The sequence below is a fragment of the Hemiscyllium ocellatum genome, chromosome 8, assembly GCF_020745735.1.
Source record: "Hemiscyllium ocellatum isolate sHemOce1 chromosome 8, sHemOce1.pat.X.cur, whole genome shotgun sequence".
Lineage (NCBI taxonomy): Eukaryota > Metazoa > Chordata > Chondrichthyes > Orectolobiformes > Hemiscylliidae > Hemiscyllium > Hemiscyllium ocellatum.
This window is the reverse complement of record NC_083408.1, coordinates 4,345,420-4,360,846: the sequence shown is the minus strand read 5'-3', so window position 1 is coordinate 4,360,846 and position 15,427 is coordinate 4,345,420.

The window sequence follows — 15,427 nt, the reverse complement described above, 5'->3', positions numbered from 1 at the left end:
TCATTCCCAGTGAACACACCACTCTAACTTTCCTACGCTCGGTTGAAACCTTCAGCACTGTCCAATATCATATTTTATTAATGAGGGAACGGGCACAGGGGATCCCAGCATGGTCAGCTGGTTCTGTTTCCTTTTTTTCACGATCGCTCATCTACCTTTATCCTGTAGCTTACATGTGGCTACCTCCATGTAAGTGCTCTCTATCACACCCTCAGCAATGCAAAGTAGTGTCTCGGTGGAATAGGGCGTAGTGAATGTGATTGGATGTCGAGAAAGAGACAATTGGGATCCCTGAACTGTGACATAAACGTCAGACTGGATTGGAAAAGTGGCGATGCAGAGGAAAAAAATGCCTTGGGGTGAGCACTGCTACCTCACCGTGCCAGGGACCTACGTTTGACCCAAGCTTCAGGCGACTGTTTGTGGGGAGTATGCATAGTCGCCAGTGTGTCTAAGAGGCATTCCTCCGGATGCTCCTGTTTCTGCTCACAATCAAAAGAATGAGCAGGTTAGGTGTTTTGGCCATGTTACGTTGTCCATAGAGTTCAGGACTATGTGTGTTAGTTATTTTCGTCAGGGATAAATGTAGAGTCCGGCTGTAATTTTACTGGCTGACCTGGCAAATCTATTCTCAGACCTTTCAGCACCATGCTAAGTTAAATCAGCAGTTAGCCTGTGACGAAGCGCTGGTGATCTGTCACGAGCATTTTCTTGCCCAGACCGTTCTTCTTCATAGTTTTACAGTGGGGTGTTGGCAGTATTCATTATTTCTCCGAGCATCCTGCGGCAGTTCTGTTCTGCTGTGTTTCAGGCCGGTTGAGTTTGGACAGCTGGTGTGTTTTTGACACATCGTGGGTGTAGAGCTTGGTCATATGACATGAGTTTCCCATCGTCGGGCTGATTTGAGCACATTGCACGCATAGATATTATCCTCAACATAGAAAGTATTATAGAGCAAATTTGAGTTTGTCATTCTCGTAAGGATGCGGCTATAAAGTGTCCATCTATCCGAAATAGCGTGCTTGCCTTGAACAATCGAGACATAGATTACAACAGGAGGGTTGATACCTTGGAGGAAGACTGTTCTTTTTTGTTCAGAGAAGTGTTCAGTTCTGTTCACCACACTATTAAGCAATTCACCTGAACTCAATCTGCTATAGGTTCGAGCTCTGAAACAAATATATGACGAGATAAAAATGTTTTAATCGTGATTTTCCAGGTATAACTAGAGTGAGGCAGTGTCTCAGAAGACTGTAGAATCGTTAACGTATCCCCAGATATAAGTAGGAAACAAGGGGGGGGGGGGGGGCGGGGGGCGGTGGTTGGAATTTACATGCTGATTGCCCTGACCTAAATTGGTAGTAGAATTTTGCATTCTATTTGGAAAGATTAGATATCCGAATACTTCGAAATATGTGGTACAATGAGACAAAGTTATCATCGTTTAATGAAGTGGAAGTCATGCCTGACAAAACTGTTAGATTTCTTTGAGACGTTAACGAGCAGCTTAGAGCAATGATAGTACCGGATTTTATCAGTCTCGACTTCCAGAAGGCCTTTGATAAGGAGTGGTGCAGGAGGCTGCGGAGATGGATCAAGGCCCATGATGAAAGGAACAACGTACGAGTATGGATAGAAAATTGGCTATCTACAGAAGGCAGAAGATGGATAAAAAGTGCCGTTCTCAGGATGGTGGTGGTGATTAGTGGTATTAACATACAGACATTTTTAACTAAGGTAGAAACTCACAGAAGTAACGATACATTCCCAATAGACATTGATAAATGATTGTTTCAGGCTAATGAGCAGACCACAAGTTAGCAGGCGGTGACCAGTAATGTCTGGCAGAGATATGCAGTCTGGGCTCATTTGCGCCAATCGGTTAATAACGGCATGTGCAATGAAGTAGAGAGGTTCATATCTAAATTTACCGATGACAGAAAGTTACACAGCCCCATGGGCGGTTTAAAATAATTCATACACTTAATACAGGAGTCAATATAGTGAATGGGAACAACTGTGCCATATAGATATTAATGCAAGCAAGTGAGAGTTTATTAAGTTTGGACTGAAACATAATAGATCAGAGTACTTTCTTAAGGTAAGATGGATGTACAAGGTCCGAACAAGTAAGGAACAAAATATTAAGTCCCCCGTGTAACCATTAATGAAGAAGGGAAACAACGTAGCTTTCACCATATTTATAGACATAATCTGACCAGGACTTCAACCTACAGTGGTTTTGTTTAGGATAGTTCCAGTGTTCGGTCATTCTACAGGATTATTCTTCGACGGTTTACTGCTCAGTGTTTGGTTATTATAACTGTTTTGTCCTTCTGCTTCTGAAGGGACACGTTAATGATTGCCAAACTTGTCATTTTTTTCCCAAGGTGTTCAAGGTTGATGATTATTGCTTAAGAAACATTCAGCAAAATTACTACAAGTCTGCAGCTTGTCTTCGGATTAAAAGTTGTCCGTCTTGTTAAAATTTAGTGTTAACAATATAGTCTGAAGACATATATTACCCGATGTTAATTCCGTAAACTCTGCTGCTGTGAAATCAATTGTCCTGTGGCGTTAAGGAATTCAGTTATCAAGCAAGAGTCAGAGCAGGTTTGTTTATATAATCTCAACAACGCATGGATATCTGCTTGGGCCGTTGAGTAACAACTTACCTTTGTTTCTTAAGAGTTTACTCCAGACATATTTATCACTGTGTGTCAATGTTCATCTTGTGTTGAATCAGTCTACGAACAGTTACTACATTTCTGACGTGTATAATGTCATAATCTCATGCAATGGCTGAACAGCATGGTCCAATATTTGCCAACTCTTCTGTTTGAACAAAGGACTTTACTCTCCAATTTACGTTTAGAATTTTCCACAAGTGAAATGAAATTTATACCAAACTATTGTCTCTATTAGGACTGTGATCAAGTTGGCTCAAATCAAAGCGTCCAGCATCGAGAGTAAATTAGAATGATAATCTCGAATTGCCTTCGCTGTATGAAGCAGGGGATGGTGGCCTAAAGTTGTTTGCATACATGAAGGACTCATGAAGGTGTAGATTAGAACATGGTAGCGATGTGTTCAAAATATGTTTATGGTTTTCTTTTGGTTGTTTGACATTGTGGTTGAAGATTTGAGTGAAGCATGAGTGACTAGGTTCAGGCTAACGTAGATGCATAGTTTTGATTTTTACTTTCCGTCGTTAGATTATTAAAGTTGGCGTTGTGGATACAACTTTCTATCTCCCTCTCTCACTCTCAGCAGATGTAACAACATCGAAGAGTTTTTCCACTGCAAAATTCATTCTTCCGGTTATTCCTTTCAAACAATTTGGTTATTCTAAATTTGGCTTTGCGTAAGTTCCTGCTGCTGTATTGGAATAGTAGATCAAATATTAATTATTTTCTATAATATCGAGATAGGTTTCCAATATGCCAATTTTCTTGTTTTGTATTACAACTACTATGTTAGACTCAAGTGTGTTGAGCCTAAAGCTTAGTATTTTGGCTAATCTAATCACATGAAGAACGCGGCAACTTCTGTTAACCTTGGAATAAAAAAATGTATCCGTTCATGCCAGTTCAGAGAAGGTTTACCGGGATGATCCAAGATACAGAGGACTTATCTAATTGGTAAAAAAGTAAAAACGATTAGGCGAGTAGTCAGTGGAGTTTCAACGAATAACAGATGATTTCATTTGAATCGGTGCAATTCTGAAGAAGCATTCGGATAAACACGATGAGGACATTCTCCCATCAGTACAGAATCTAAGATCAGAAAAATCAGTCTCAGATTGACAGGGCACCAATTCCAGACTATGGACAAAGTGCAATTTTTTTTTCTCAGGGAGTTGTTAGCTGCTGGGCACTGAGAACTGTGGGGACAGATTACTTGGGAATATGTAAGACTAAGAGAGAAAATGTTTTGATCAGTCGGGGAATCATGGGATCTTGGATAGATAGGAAAGCGGACACGATGAGTATCGGTTTGATCATGATCATATTTCATGACAGAACGGGATCCTGGAAGCAGATTTTCTTGTATAGTCTTTTACGGTCATAAATTCTCTTTCTTGGACTGTTTCTTTTATTGAGAAATCCCACTGGTCAATGATAAACATCAGATTAGAAATTATAATGGAGAATATTGGAACACCGAGGACATAAAGGAGCATCCGTTTCCAAAAACACATACAGTGTACCAGAAGGCAAACTTGCTTTCAGAATTGGAAATATTGCAGGCTAACGGAGAGAAGGAATTGGAAGTCGGGTTAGATCGATTGGTGTCTTGATCCTGCTCCCAACTTGGATAAAATTATGAGATGTCTGATAAACTTCTTTTCAAATATCGCCCCCAATAAATGCAACGTTACTTTCTTACTGCTCCTTGAACAAGGCGACCGCCGTTGAGAAGACTTCCGGTTTGATTTTGTTGAGTGACTGTTATTCAATTCACAAATCAACTATTGTATGCTTTTCCTCAATCTACATAATAGGAGCGTTTAGATTTTACTGAAACGTGTGCAGAGGAGATTTCTCTGGAAAGTTAAAGTGTATCGTTGAATGTGATGGAGAATTTCATTTATGAAAAGGAACTGAATAGACTGCTATTTCTCTCGTTACAGCGGAGGAAATTGGGAAATGAAATTATTATAATACAACGAATTATGAGGACTATAGACATGTTCAGCAACCCATATTCCACATTCATCAGGAAATTGCCTGGCCATAGCGTTGTAGAATCATAGAGATGCACGGTATGGAAATAGGCCGTTTGGTCCAACCTATCCATGCCTAACAGATATCCCAACCCAATGCAATCCCATTGCCAGCACTAGCCCATATCTCTCCAAACCCTTCCTATTCAGATACCCACCAAGATTCCTTTTTAATTTAACAATTGTACTAGCCTCTACCAGGTTCTCTGGCAGCTCATTCCATACACGCACCACCACCTGTGTGAAAATCCTGCCCATTAAGTCTCTTTTAAATCATTCCACTCTGAACCTAAATCTATTCCTCTAGTTTTGCACTCCCTCATCCCAAAGAAGAAACTTTGTCAACTTATCATAGCCATGTTGCTCATAATTTTATGAACGACTATAAGGTCAGCCCTCAGCCTCCGACACTCCAGGCAAAACAGTTCTAGCTTATTCAAACTCTTCCGATATCTCAAATCCTCGAACACTGGAAAAATGCTTGAAAATCTTCTCTGAACCCGTTCAAGATTCACAACATCTTCTGCACTTATCTTAGAACTGTGACTAATTTACACTATGATAAACGAGAAAAGATCAACGCAAATGATAAAAGTGCAAAGTTATAAGAGCTTATGCAAGTATGGATTTGAAACAGGACATTGGAAGGTAATGATGATGATATGACTTGATCATAGTAAACCAAACAGAATGTACACGGCCGGCTCACGACGGATAAATTAGGCTGCAATTGTACTTCTTCAAATTCAATACAACATTACTGAGGTGCTGAAATAAACATTGGATTGCTATTCCAGTGAAAATAATATTCTTTATCAATTAATTCCAAATGTTTTGATTTATGCAATTTAAACTTTTCTTTGTTTATGTAATCTAAAATAGCGCCACAGCATGGCGACATTTTGCAGCTTTAAGTATACCAACGTGCAAGTGACAATATTAAATAAATCTTTATACATATATTGATGTCATTGACCTCTTTCAATCAGTGCTGGAATTCAATGACAAAGAAATAAAGTTGTTTCAATGATAAAGAAAGCATTTGTGTTCAGCTGGAACTGCCACACTAAATACAAATAATCGTACAAAACATAATGCATACTTACACTACAGTGTGGAACCAACTTCCTCGTGAGCTGTGATCGCATGGTTGAAGATGAGTGAGTGTTTACAACTTGACAAGACATCACGATAGTTGCTGCCTGACTGCTCTTTTCTCGTAAGTAATATGAGTTGCCAACATCACTATTTACCCTGACAATAATCCTCTTACAGTGGCCACTTTTAGCATTGAAACTGTTCATCTTATATTCCTTGGCATTACAGAAGTAGATCTCATTTCTCGAATTCCAGTTCAGATCTGAACATGGTCCCGTGAAAAAAGTATATTTATTGAAAAGAAAAGCAAAATTTTGCTACATTATCCTGTTTGCATCAAGGGCTGCATTTTATTTTTTAGAATTTAAAAAAATGAGCTAATTATATCCGGGATATTGCAATTATGCATACTTATGACTCAAAAATTTACATACCAGAATGGAAAAAGAGTTCCTGATGAAAACTGAGCAAATCACTAATACTGTTTGCCATTTACTACCCTTTCATTGCGGTGATCTGGAATCCTGGTATAGCATTCAGTTTTGTTCAAGGGAATAATTGTGATATATATCAGTGTGAAAAGTTATCGTAGGGATTTTAAGTAAACTGCATTTAATCTTGTGGCTCACTACAGTGTATTATTTCTTGTCTCCATTTTCAGAACGTCTTGCTGGAAAGACGAATCTTATTCTCGTTGAACAGCATTTATTTTCCAATTCAAGAATATATGTTCTCACTTTCACAAACACATTTTGACACAGATTCAATCTATTAGAAGTCCCATTACTACGTAAACTCTGCTTTCACTCCACAGACGTCACGATGCTGAGGTGAGAAAGTAGTTATGGATTTCACGGGGGCAGCGATGGTGGCTGAAGTTTACAGGGTTTAGGTCTAAGAAGGGTAGGATTGTAAAGGAAAAGGGGATAGCATTGCTAATTGGAGAGTGCATCACAAACACAGAAAATGAGTTTGTAAACAAGGGTTTGTCTTCTGAGCCATTAAGGTTGGAACTCAGTAACAGGAAAGGAGCAGTCAATTTATTGGACGTTTTCTATAAACGCCCCCCCTCAACACCCCCTCCCACTCCCCCACCGCCCCACACTGTAGCAGAAGCATGAAAGTATACATTGAGCAGTAGATCTTGCAAAGATGCATCTGTAAGAGTGTTGTTGTATTGGTTGAGTCCAATGTCCCAACATTGATTAGAGCCTCCTTGGTGGAAATTGTCTGGATGGAGCCGTTTATGTCACATGTGTTTCAGAAGGATTGCTGACTCAGTATGTAGATCTCCCGGCTGTGGGTTGGTGCTGGGGGTTGGGGGGTGGCGTGTGCATATGAGACGTGCTGCTATGCAACGCGTCAGGCTAGGTGTCATACATCTCGATGGCAGAATATTTTAGTGACAGTAACAACAGCCTCACATCTATTGTAACCATTAGAGGGATTGGAGTACGGGAAAGTAATTACCTGGACGAGTGCAAACGAGACGGCTATTAGACAGGTGCTGATATTTCTAGCCATTTGTAGATTATAACTTGAGAACAATTGTTCGACAGGAAATGTACAAAATGAATGAGAAGGTTGTTATGGAGTACTTGCTGCCAGTGTTGAATACCTTTTCCCCACTGAGGCAGGCAAGGAATGGTAAGGTGATTGAACGTTGGATGACAAGAGTAAAGGAGCTTATCATCGAAAGGACGAGGGAGGTATAAGTAATTTTGGGAAAGCAAGAATGCGGAGCAGCCTCAGAGGATTTCAGGGTAGTGAAGAAAGAACTCGAAAATGAACTGAGGACAGCTATGCGATGACATGAAACAGCCTTGGCTGGAAGTATTAGGGGAAGCTCAAAAGCGTTCTGCACGGACGTGAGGAATAAGAGATTATCCAGACAGACGGTAGGAACGATCATGGATAGTGAAGTGAACTTATGCTGGAATCTGAATAGGTAGGGAAGGCTTCAAATGTGATTTTTGGTTCAGTATTCACAAGAGAGATGGATAATATTAATAGTGAGAGCACCGTGGACCTCGTTGGCAGATTTAAACAAAGATATTTCCGAAGTGCATGTGCAGTACATTCTGGGAAGCGTCAAGATAGATATGTCGCCAGAGCTAGAACAGATATGCCCAAGGTTACTTCAGAGTGCGAAGAATGACATTGCGGCCCCTCTGATCATGACCTTTGCATCCTCACTCTCGACGAGACTAGTACCTGCTGAGTGGAGGGAGGTAAATGTTGCTCCGCTGTTCAAGAAACTAAATAGGTAGGTCCCAGTGAATTACAGAGCAGTCAGTTTCATGTCTGTGGTAAACAAGTTACTGGAAATGTTTCTGCGAAATATCGTAGATATATTTTGGAAAGACATAATTGGTTAAATTTAGTCAACATGGCTTTGTCATGGGTAGGGCATGTCTCACAAGCACTATCGAGTTTTTTGAGAACGTGACGACTCAGGTTGATGAAGTTCGAGCAGAGGAAATTCTGTATATAGTTATCAGTAAGACACATGAAAAGGTTCACCTCAGTAGGCTTATTCAGATTGTTATGAGGTATGGGATACAGGGATATTTGGCTGTCTGGGTGTAGAATTAACTGGCCACAACAAGGCAACATTTGGTCATAGATGGAAACCGTTCCTCCTTTAGGTGGGTGGTTATTTGTGCGCCGCAGGGATCTGATATTGAGCCTCTGATCTCTGTTGTTTGATTAGAGAAATGACTCGGATGCAGAAGTGGAAGGGTGGTTGAGTATAAATGCTCATAGCACTAAGGTTGGCGGTGTTGCGCATCGTGTCAAGGACTGCTACAAGCAACAACAAATCATTGACAGGATAAAGAGCTGTGATGAGAAGTGATGGATGGAGTTCAACCTGGAGAAATGCAACGTGATTCATCTTGGAATCTTGAATTTGAATACTGAATAAAGATATAAGACAGAATTCTTCGTATTGTGGAGGAACAATCAGATATTGTGGTCCACGTACATTGATCTGTCAAAGTTGCTACACAACTTGATAGCATCGTTAAGAACATGTATGGTGTTTTAGCTCTCATTAACGGGAGATTGATATCATGAGCCACGGTATATTGTTGCAACTCTATAAAATGTTGGTTAGACAACAATTGAAATAATGTGTGCAATCTGGTCGATTTGACATAAGGATGGATCGGGGTTGCTTCGAGAGGTGGCAGAGGACATTTATCAGGATTCTGCCCGTTATGGCGTGGCTGTCTTTTGAAGCGAGGTTGAGTGACCTCAGGCTTTTCACACTGGAACGAAGGAAGAAAAGAACTGATTTGCTCGATGTGTGCAAGATAGTGGGAGACATGGATAAACTAGGTAGCCAGAAGCCTTTTCCCATGGCAGAAATGGCTGTCACTAGGGTCATAATTTTAAGGTGGCTGGGGGATGGTGTGGGGAGATGTCAGAGATGGATTCTTTGAGCAGAGAGTCCCGGGTGCTAGAATGATCTGCAAGCGGTGGCAGTAGAGTAAGTGACATTAGGGACAATTAAGCAGCAGCTGGGCAAGGACATGGGCGGCAGTAAATTGAGGGGTGTGTATGCTACCTTGATATTGAATTAAGGGAAATGCTCTGTACAACATCGTGTTCCGAAGGGCCGATGCTATACTCTACTGCTCTGTGTTGTCTGTTCTGTGCTGCAAGAACTGCTGACATTTCCAAACAATGCCTTATTTTGTTGCATCCTTTTTATTTTGGTAAACATATAAATCTGGATCAACATCCACCAATCTACATATCCTATTCAACTTCGTTGTCTGCACGTTTCCTTCGACAAAAATTATTGAAATGAACTCACATGGTAACGATGTTTAAATTGTTATATATTTTTTTTCTGCAGATTAAGCTCTACACTTTCATCATAGTCGATTAATAATTACAGACTCAGTATAATACTGATCAACGAATAACTGGTTAAAACGAAAAAGCTGAATACTCTCCAATTATTATAATTCTGTGATTATTAAGACGAAAACTATTCAATGAGTTTAACGTGAATCAAATAATAAGGACAATAATCAGATCTGTTCTTGGATACTTTCTGTTTCCCCCCGAATGGGAGTGTGCAACGTTTTTGCTTTCAATTGGTTTGGTCACCTCTGTACCCTTCCTCCACGACACTTGCCTGAGTTTCATCTGCAGTAACATTTGCTGTGCAATTTGTTCTTCGTCCTCCTACTCTCCGAAAATGTTCCGCACTCTCGCTTTATTTTTACCTTTTTTTATCTGATAAGAACACAGATTATCACAGTCATTTGTTTTGAATTTTCATTATCAGGACAATTAGCAAGAAATAATAACATAAGTTGTAAGTATTTTACTCCATGACAAGACAATTCGTTTGCCTGGCCAAGTAATTGGAACTGGGAATTTTTTTTTTCAGAAATATTCCAGTTCTGTCCGACAAAAGAACCATTTCGGTCTTCGTTATTTTTAAAACACAGTGTGATATCATCATGACTCTATCCAGCGTACTTTCAGAATCCAGAAGAGAGAATGGCTATGATTTTTTTTTTGCAGGCAACAACGCCTACTCTCATTGAGGGGGTACTGTATGACAGGACCTCGATGGTAATTTCTCTGAATGAGAATAAGAATTAGAGTGTTAAAATCCATCCTTTTTGTCGACTTCCATGTTCCCAAATCCTTCCATTTGCACTCAAATGACTTGAGAGCGATGTAATCCGTTAGCCAAAATCCTCTCCAGAAAGTGTAAAACAAAACATTTCAGTTTTCTTCGCTTGCATGCGAGACATTATACACCCCTTTCTAACGAAAACGAAAATGTTTGATTAGATTAGGATATCGTTGTTTTGTCCATTGACCTCACTTTGAATAGATTCTACATTTGTTATTGGCGTATTAACTGTATTCACACTTCTATTTTCTCACCAATATGGCAATGGTAACAGGCATGCATGTGTTGTCACAAAGCTGTAAACCTTAATCAGTTCCTACAAACGTGATCAATTTGCTGAAAGCCAGCAAAGCTTCTCTTGATATACTCACTCTCTTTGTCGGTCCCTGTATTTCGCTGTCATACACCCGTGCACACAAATCACCTCCCACATCACTTTTTAACCATCTGGCTCAGCATCCCCATTTTAATCTGATTATCTCTTTTGCACCAAACATTGTAGTTATTGTAACAATTTCTCGTGGAAGATTTGGTCACTCTAGTTGTATCACTGGCTGTTTGGTGTCCATGGGAGTGACGGATTTCCTGGTCATCATCACTGATGAAATATGCAGCTGAATCACTGACATTTATGAGCGTTCAGTTTCATGTCGTTCACTCCTATCTGCAGTCTGCGGACTGCTTTAATATGTGAATCGTAGCCTGCTTTGTCTGGTTAACAATTGCTTTCAACTTTGATCGATTTGTGTCCAAAGGATGCAAGAATTTAAAAATTACTTACGACACCGATGAAACAGTTCCATGGATCATGCGAATAGTCTCCCCACTGAGATCTCCAAGGATAATCTTCTCGTATTTCATATTTGAGTCTCTGCCCATAAATGACGATTTTTCCTGATTCCACTTTGTCACATATATATTTTACAAGCCACCAACATAGGCTGAATATCGCTTAGTTCTCGTAATTTTTACTTCTTGCCTGCCATTCCTGGTGATTTTACTGCTCACTGCACTTACCATTAGACATATTATAGTGGCTATTCGAGCTCGCAGAAGCCTCCGAAATCAGAGAAATTGAGACATTTAGAGAGATCCAGAGATGGACAAAGGCAGAAAATCCATTGTTTCACAGTATTAGGCACGTTATATTGTATGACCGTAGTTTATGTGCGGATTGCATATGTTGCTTATTTCACCAGTTCTGATTTCAGTGACTCAGCATTTAGTTTCGAAGAAAATACGTGCATGCTTCAGTTTCTGTGTTTGTGCATTAATACATTCATTGATGTGGGAACACACAATAGGTTGAGAGAGGTGCGAAAGAGCAGAATATTGCATCGGTTCACTATGATTCGGAAATTAAGCAGTGGATGATTTCAGTGTAGAAACACGTTATATCTATATTATCTTCTTATTGCTTCATACTCCTATTGGACTCATACATGACCTCAACGTTAACATCTGTAGTGTTTTGTTTGAAAGCAGTAGCACTCTGCAAGTTGCGTAATGTATAAAGAATGCTGTAGATATCTACATCACAATTTTGCGACTTGCTCCCACTATTTTCCAGCCTATGTCCTGGAGCTGACTGTATCCTGATGAGGACAGAAACGTCTTCCGTTTTAGTTTCTGTGAATAATAAAAACTCTGAACTCTTATTTGTAATTGAATATCAATGTGAACTAATACTGAGGAAACCCAATTTTTTTCCACCATCGTGCATATTGATTGTATGTTATTCTAATACAATCTGATGTAAACAGATGTGTTTTACTCCAACGTTTCTCTCTACTCACTGTGAACCAACCTGCAGTCAGTTTACATGTTTGCAAAGGTGGTATCAGCGAAAGTAAGAATACAGTGAATAAATAAAATACAAAGATCACATTCTATTACTATTGCTAAATTATGAAGTCAACCCCATGGATCATTAAATAATTTCAAAAGTAAGCAATTCCAAACGTTACAAACGAGAAGCAATGAGGTTTAATACGTTGTCTTCTTAATGTTGATTCATTGACCACCTCAAACTTTATCTTTGAGTTGATTGTGATTCACAAATGGTCAAACTGATAAAATGGCAATTGGTTCATAAATTTAGAGTCGCAATCAAATGTCCAAACTTGTGATCCTTCAGGTAAGTCGCGAGAGATCTATCATCACAAACAATCCGAGATCAAAGAACAATACTTTGCAAGTTTTCTAATTTGCCCTCAGAAAGGCAAGTTAGGCTCGGGGCTGCTTTTTCCACAATTTTCTGAATAATTTCAAAATTAATAATAAAGCACTCGATGACCACTGGTTCTGGAGGTATTATTTCATCCTCAATAGTACAACTGTCTTGTACAGAAAGTTAACAGTGTAAAATCGAAATGAATCTTTTACTTTATTGACAGTTCTTCAGTGTGCGAGGATTGAGGACATTTGCGAAACGCAAAAATTGTTTGATCTTTCAAAGTACTGAACATTAAAAAAAACTAGCCCAAATGTTCACATTCCATATATGAAGCTGGGCAGTTCCTGTTGCTAAACTATTTGATCAAACGTCACAAAATGGAGCGTAGGGGAAGTTTCTCGCAGCTGGATTGCTTTCCACTCTATGTCGTTTCATGCAACAAAGAGTGTACATGTTATCAGTAGTGCAGGTTTTTAAGTTATGAGGAGAGAGTGCATAGACTTGGACCTCTCTGACTGCAGCATACAAGGTCGAGGGATGATTTCATAAAGGTTTGTAAAATTGTAAAAGTTATAGATAAAGTGAACAACAAAGATCTTTAACTTGGATAGAGTGTCCAAGATTGGTAAGATGTAACGGGAAACAACGGCAACTTTTTTAACGGAGGATGGGTTGCAAAATAAATACACTGTCAGAGCAAGTGGTATATACAGGTACTGTAACAAGATTTGTCAGACATTTGACCATGTGCATAAAGGGTCGAGAGATGCAAGGTGCATGCAAGGTGGAAGAGTTCAGTTTCGAAAATCCGGTTTGCATAGACTAGTTGGACTGAAGGAGGCGACAGAACCCAGAGAAATAAATATTATTACTTTTTAAAATCGCTCCAATTTCAGGAGACGAAGTGCTTTCCGTCAGAGAAAATAGAAATGGTGGATAAATCTCCAGACCCTTACCGAGTGCATCCCAAATATGGTGGGACGTCAGGGAGGAACTTGTAAGGAGGCATGCAGAAATAATTGCGTAACCTATAAATGTGTGTGAGGTTCAGAATGATGGACAGTGCCTATATTACAGCTTTGGTGAAGAAAGGAATGCAGGAGAACACTGGCAACTATAGAGCTGTGAGTGTGACCTCTGTGATGGTAAGGTTGTTGGCGGTGATTCTGAAAGATAGCATTTAAAGAGACAAGGAACGATTAGGAATCGTTAGCATAGCTTTGTGATATAGTATCTGCTTCTTGCAAATTTGTTCGAGTGTTTGATCAAGTAATTAAGAAGATTGATGAGGCCAGAAAAATAGGCATTGCTCACTTAGACTTAAGTAAAGCCTTGGAAACATTTCTGAATGGTAGGTAAATGTGTAAAGTTAAATCCCATGGTATTTGGAATGAGATCTGCTAATTGGACACAAAATTCACTTAACAACAAGAAAAAGGGTATGGTGCTGATGGGTTTATTTATGGTCTGGAAACCTGTGACGAGCGGTGCTCCAAAATTATCAGTGCTGGCTATTTTGTTTGTCACTTATATACAGTAAGTGATTTGTAAAAGAATAGCGAAGGTAGAGACAATCATTTTGCAGACAGCACCAACACTGGAAGCATGTATATGGAATGAGACGCCATTGGAAGTGTTGATGTATGTATATAAATAACATTTAAAAGGCATTTGGGCAAATGGATGGCTCGAAAATGATTAGAAGGATATGGGGCAGTACCTGGGAAATCGAATTCGTGTGGACAAATATTTTGATCGAAATGAACCAATTTCGATAAAAGGGCGTCGGCCTGTGCTGTAAACGTCTATGACTCTCCATGGTGGCATCGCAGATAGGGAAGAAGGTTATCTATGTTTAAATGATACATTGATCACTTGGGTCTATGGGCTGAGGAGTGGCTGATCGTGTTTAACTTGGACAAATGTAAGGTAGATTACTTTGGAAAGAAACAAGGGATGCAGGATTTGTACAATTAAAATTACTGCCTTGAAGATTGATGCAAAATAGATAGATTAAGGTTCAGAGACGTAGTTCTTTGAAGTTATGTTTCATATAGATAGAGTGGTTAAAAATGCTGTTAGTGCGCTTACCCTCATTGCTCAAAACGTTATGTATAGGAATTGGAACGTCAATGGTGAGATCGTACAGGATATTGGTGAGGCATCTTCTCATGTACTCTGTTCAGTTCTGGTTGACCTGTTGTGTGAAACCTATTATTCAGCTGGAGAGAATTCAGAAGAAATATATCAGGTTTGTGCAAGGAATGAATCGATTCAGTTAGAAGGAAATGCGAGATAGCCTGCGATTTTTTTTCGCAGGAGTGGTAAAGGTTGAGGTTTACCCAAAAGCTGTCTATATAATCCTGAGTGGTATAGATATCTGCATATATGATTTCAGACGTTTCGTCACCGTACAATGGAACATCTTCAGTGTATTTTCGACGAAGAATTGCTGATGATTCCTGCTTTCTCTTTTTAGGTTTGGGTTTCTTTGGGTTGGTGATGTCATTTACGGTGGTGGTATCATTTCCTGCGGTGATGTCATTTCTTGTTACTTTTCTCAAAGGGTGGAAAATCACGTCCAAGTCAATGTACTTGTTTACAGAGTTCCAGTGGAATGCCATACTTCTAGGAATTCTGGTGCATGTCTCTGATTGTCCTAGGATGGATGAGTTGTCCCAGTCAAATTGGTGTTCTTTCTCATTAGTATGTCAGGATATTAGTGAGCAAAGTTTATGTTGTTTTGTGACGATATATGAATATC